This window comes from Mesoplodon mirus (assembly GCF_964341445.2).
Source record: "Mesoplodon mirus genome assembly, chromosome: 9".
NCBI lineage: Eukaryota > Metazoa > Chordata > Mammalia > Artiodactyla > Ziphiidae > Mesoplodon > Mesoplodon mirus.
Genome location: NC_138985.1, coordinates 11,269,298 through 11,275,426, shown reverse-complemented (window position 1 = coordinate 11,275,426; position 6,129 = coordinate 11,269,298). Strand labels below are relative to the sequence as shown.

At 39.9% G+C, this 6,129-nt stretch overlaps 1 pseudogene across 1 annotated transcript; it reads left to right on the top strand.

Annotated features, from left to right (window-relative positions):
* The first annotated feature begins 244 nt into the window (after positions 1-244).
* LOC309810773 (ATP-binding cassette sub-family A member 13-like) lies at positions 245-4,346 on the top strand (annotated as a pseudogene). Its single transcript has 2 exons — positions 245-865; positions 2,544-4,346. The product of its transcript is annotated as an ATP-binding cassette sub-family A member 13-like (transcript).
* The last annotated feature ends 1,783 nt before the right edge of the window (positions 4,347-6,129 follow it).

Here is a 6,129-nt window from a genome sequence, read left to right as displayed (position 1 = left end):
ACTGCGGGTCATAGAAAGTCTTGCTCCCTGTACGGTGTGGAGAGGGAGTTATGATGTGCGGATTGTACAGTGCTGTACGTATGTTTTATTTTATTTTATTTTTTTTTGTAGTACGCGGGCCTCTCACTGTTGTGGACTCTCCCGTTGTGGAGCACAGGCCCCGGACGTGCAGGCCCAGCAGCCATGGCTCATGGGCCCAGACGCTCCGCAGCATGTGGGATCTTCCCGGACCGGGGCATGAACCCGTGTCCCCTGCATCGGCAGGCGGACCCTCAACCACTGCGCCACCAGGAAAGCCACAACATTTGCATTTTTATATGAGACAACAGGGTTTCTTAGGGGAATTTCTCAAGTATCTTACTGTCAACAGTTGCTTTCAATTTTTAACTTTTTGGAGCTTCAAGTCCAATCCCTGTTGTCTACAGAGGGCCCTGCAGTAGAAGTGATCCACGGTACTTTGACAGGTCTCAAGGATGACGCTTTTCATAATTCTTTATTTCAGTATGTGAGCCAATTAGTCACTGGCTCAGCAGAAGTCCTGCTTGGTAGTGAATGCTTTGTTCTGGATAATAAAAGCGTTTCTTCCGTGAATTATTCAATACATGAGGGGTCTTAATCTATTCTCCCGTGGGCACAAATCCTTTCAAACCTCTCAGCAAATGGCAGTGAGTTCTGTGAGCTTACGGCCGTTCACTGTACCATTTCATGGTTGCAAATGTGGGCCAAAATCTGTGGACGCCTGGCTCAAATATTTCAGCTGGACACGAATATTTTCACTCCTCTTCGTGTTGGTCTCACTCAGATTTTGGATGCACTGCAAAGTGTTGTGAAAATTCCCAAAAGCTGCCAGGGAATATTTCCAGATGTGGAAAACAAAATGAACTCTACTTTGAAGCTTGTTACTTGGATGTTGAATATAATGATGGGAACTTATTGTTCACTGAATATGTCAAAAATAAATTGTATGAACGTTTACTTAAAAAATGTGACTGACTTTCTAAACGTTATACTTAATGCAATCTTTGAAAAAGGAAAGGTACCAAAGTCTGAGATTTTATTAACTCTTTTAAATGATTCCACAAACCAAGTAAGGATGCTTATCAACAACTTAACAAGGGACTTTGATTTTGTGCCTCAATCCAACTGGAAACATTTTACTGAATTAATTCTAAAACCCATAGAAATGTCAGATGAAATGCCTCGTCAGTTTCAAAGTATTTGACTGCATTTAGTAGCTCTGGGGAAGGAAACTCAAAAAATTGTGAAAGATATTATTTCCCCTAACATCCTGGAAAAGAGCACCTCTTCTAACATTGAAAAAAAATTAAACATATTTGCTACCAGTCCAAAGGGAAATGGTATACACAGCTTAGGCCATTCATTTTATCAGTTAGCTAGTTACCTTGCCTTCAATTTATCTCATGATCTCCAAAATTCACCCCAGATAATTTCTCATGGATTAATGAAAGCCATGGGTCTCAGTATTGAATTCATGAGGGAGGCGTTCAACGCCCTGATGCCCTCAGTTTATCACGATATTCCACAAGAACCAGGTAATTTTCAAGTTTTAAACAAGGTAACTTCTCTCCTGCGCAGGGTCAAGAAAACAGACATACATCTGCTAGTAGACCAGCTGGAACAGATAAGTGAAAGCCTGATGGATTTTTCTTTTCTTTTTTTTTTTAACATCTTTATTGGAGTATAATTGTTTTACAATGGTGTTAGTTTCTGCTTTATAACAAAGTGGATCAGTTATACATTTACATATGTACCCATATCTCTTCCCTCTTGCATCTCCCTCCCTCCCCCCACCCCATCCCACCCCTCTAGGTGGTCACAAAGCACCGAGCTGATCTCCCTATGCTATGCGGCTGCTTCCCACTAGCTATCTGTTTTACATTTGGTAGTGTATATAGGTCCATGCCACTCTCTCACTTTGTCTTAGCTTACCCTTCCCCCTCCCTGTATCCTCCAGTCCATTCCCTAGTAGGCCTGCATCTTTATTCCCATCTTGCCCCTAGGTTCTTCATGACCAATTTTTTTTTTTTTTTAGATTCCATATATATGTGTTAGCATACGGTATTTGTTTTTCTCTTTCTGACTTACTTCACTCTGTATGACAGACTCTAGGTCCATCCACCTCACTACAAATAACTCAATTTCATTTCTTTTTATGGCTGAGTAATATTCCATTGTATACATGTGCCACAACCTCTTTATCCATTCATCTGTTTATGGACACTTAGGTTGCTTCCATGTCCTGGCTATTGTAAATAGAGCCGCAATGAACATTTTGGTACATGACTCTTTTTGAATTATGGTTTTCTCGGGGTATATGCCCAGTAGTGGGATTGCTGGGTCTTATGGTAGTTCTATTTTTAGATTTTTAAAGAACCTCCATACTGTTCTCCATAGTGGCTGTATCAGTTCACATTCCCACCAACAGTGCAAGAGGGTTCCCTTTTCTCCACACCCTCTCCAGAATTTACTGTTCGTAGACTTTTTGATGATGGCCATTCTGACCAGTGTGAGATTTCTTTAAGAATGTCAATAGGTTAGGTACTGGCAGTTTGGGGGTTAGCTTCCTTGTTTACTTGATGGAAAAACTTGTCGACAGCTCACGTTCTTGGAGTGTTAACCACCTGCTGAGGTTCTCACGCCTGCTCCCTAAAGAGGACACAGATGCCTCCGTCGACGTGTACTAAGTGCTCTCTCGTGCCATGAGGCTCCTGCGGGGCATGGGTGACAAAAACATCATGGAGACCCTCAAGGACCTCTGTAACTTCACACTCCTGCATGGCATAAGCCTTTCAGACGTCAGCAAGGAAGACTTCGCTATTATGATTAAAACTCTTTTGGACACAATTGAATTAATATCAGATCAACCAGGCATCCTTTCAGAGGCTTTAACTTGTCTTCCTGTGTTTTGGTGCTGGAATCACACAACTTCTGGATTTCAGCAGAATCCAAGGTCAGGAGCCTGTGATGCCCACAAGCTCACATCTCCTTCCTTTTACAGCAAAGTGGTCAGTATCCTTGACACCTCCACCTGTCTTCCCCAGGTGAAGACTCACAATGTTGGAATGAAAGATCACAGGTGGAAATAACTAGGAAAGTAGCCTGTGTAATTCATGAGTTAATGGATTGGAATTCCATTCTTCTAGAGCTCTCCAAAATCTTCCATATTAAAACTTCCCTTGTGAAAACTGTGCAAGAATTTTGGCATAAGGTGTTACAATTTGTCCCATTTTCTGGAAATTAAAGCAATAACAGCATCTCTGAACTTTGTCCCAGCAGTTCCATAAAGCAAATTGCTTTGCAAATCATAGAAAAATTTTAAAAAAGGCAACTTTACAAAAGCCACATCAGATGAAAACCTCCTTGATAAACTAGCTAGTTTAAACAAGACCCTTAACGTTGATGAAGGAACAGAATCATCTGTTAGAAATATTTCCTTACATTTGGAAAGGATAATAAACTTGCTTTCTAGGGATGAGAGCCTAGAAAATAGTGCTAATTCTGTAGTCTCTCCATTCATGACATTTCTGAATGAAAACCTTATGGGTGGTAGTTTAGAAGCACTATCACGTTTTATTAAAAAAATGTGAAACAACTTACAACTTTGAAGAACTATGGCTTGAGTTTGAACAAATCATGAAAGATCTAACCCATAACGTTAGTATCAGATCCCTGTTTTCTGAAATTAACAAAGAAATGAAAATTACTGATTCAGTGGCTCTTCAAAACCTAACTCTGCCACTTGCCCATTGTTTTGAAAGCCTGGATTCATCATCCTTGAAGACATTAGAAATCATTGAAGATTTTTTATTGGTCATAAAAATGCAAATGAAGATTACTCCAAAATGATACAAACATTATTTCTTCTTACAGCTAACAGTAGTTCAACTGATGATATAGCTTTGTTGACTAAAGATATTGCTACCATTTTGGGTAATATCAAAAATGTTTCTAGAGAAGATAATTTTGATGTTGCCTTACTTCTTCATCTGCTAAACCAAGAACAGCTAACTAATTTCTCAGTTGTTCAGCTGCTTTTTGAAAGCTTCCTAATTAATTCAATCAACAACTTAGCTGAGAGTGCTCAAGAAGCAGCCTTGAATTTAAGTGATACCAACCTTCAAATAATGAATTTCATTAACCTCGCCTTGAACCATACACAGTCAGAAAATGGTGAGAGAATCATTCTCTCTCCAAGAAGCATAGTGGATTTCTTGGAACAGCTTTTGAAAACAATCTTCCCTTTTTTACTAAAGGAAAATTCTGGGGACAAAATATATCTTCTGCTGAAAGACTTCCACGAAGATGTTATTGCAGAGATGAGGTGAGTTTACTTTTGCTTCGTATAGTGCTTGTAGTTACATGTTACAATCCAGTTTATTTCCTGGAGTTTATAAGTGTCAATGACAACACTTGTACCAACACCTTTGAATGATCTTTGAACTGAATTTTGTCTTAATGAACGTTTTATAAAAATCAAGGTAAAATAACTTAGATGATTGTCATCTAACTAGTAAATATATGTATATAAGCCTAGCCCCTGGCAATTAGTCACTTATTATGCTTTATTACAGTTTTGGATTATGAAAATAATTATAAAATTCTATTTTATATGGAACTGAAAAGTTGTTATTATATATGTATATGGATATATGTGATGGTCATATTTTGAATTAATGCATTAACTGTCTAATCACAAATGAAGGGCTTAAGTATTTTCATTCCAATAAATCTACTGATGTTTATATTTGGAATTGCTAAAACTCCAAAATTTTAAAACTCATAGTCACATTATGTTTTTTCATACATTATTTTTTCATCCCATTTGAAGCTTGCCAGTGAAAAGGCTGGAGGGAGATTCTACCTTATTCTGTGATGTCCGTATCAGTCAGGTCTCAACCTCAGAAGCAGAACCAGAGCAAAGACTTCATACAGGGATTGAATTGGCTTCCGCAGTTTTGGGGCTGGCTGAGGGAATCCAGAGTCAACAGGGCAGGCTGTTAGGAAACAAGCTGGAATCCCACAGGCAGGAGCTGCAGGTTCCCATCCACAGGGGGCTGTTGGGGGGTGGGGTTGGAGCGATGGGGAAGGAGGTATCCAGCTGCGCATGAGGGTGGGCTCACTGGGTCCGGGAGGTCCTAACCCTCTCCAAGACCTTGCGACTGGTGAGGTCAGGCTTCTCTGGGGCAGCATCCCTTCTTCTTGACTTAAAGCTGGCTGTCTGGGGTCTTCAGTCACATCTGATGAATCCCCTCCAGCCTCCAGGAGCACCTAGGTTAGTGTTTATGATGCTACAAAGTGGCTGTCGTGCACTCTCATGAGCAAATCACCTGTGAAGCCCACCAGACCAGAAACACACAAGAAAGGGGCTCTGGGGCTTGAATCTGGGGCTCGACCCAACCGAGTTGACAAGTCACAGAGTCCCTGCCACACTGAGTGGCTCGCTAGGTCTTGGAACATTCAGAAGGCCATTACCTCTTATACCGAGAAGCATTGTACGGTCATTTCACGTTCCTTTCCTTTCTAAAAGCAAAGTGCATGGCTTTTTAAGTTGTTAGGTTTGAGGCATTGCAATGGATTTATACATGAAATCCATCCAATCTTTTCATTATTTGGCAATAAAACATTAATTTTCATCTGGGATGTATTTTAGCATTTCAGTACTTCAGTCAGTATTATCCTCCCATGATGCTACTGTAAAGCAAAAAAAAAAAAAAAAAATCACTACAGTTCACCCTTGAACAACCGCATGGGCCCAGTTATAAGTGGCTTTTTCAATAAATAGGTACTACAGTACTACCCGATCCACAGTTGGGTGAATCCGCCAGACACGGAGGCTGGCTGCAAAGGAAAGTCAGTTCCCATAACCTTCGGGTTGTTCAAGGGTCAACTGTGTATGTTTTCAATCTTTTCATTACTAACCGTGAAATTAAAAAATATATATATTTACAGTTTTGTCCCAAAGGATAAAATTCAAGAAAATTTGAAACTGAATCATTTTCTTATCTCCATGAAAGAGGACAGATTGGAGAACATTTTGTCATCTTTAAAGGAAGCTGTGTATCACCTAATCAAAAGCTCATTTATGTTAGACGGTGGAGAATTTTATTT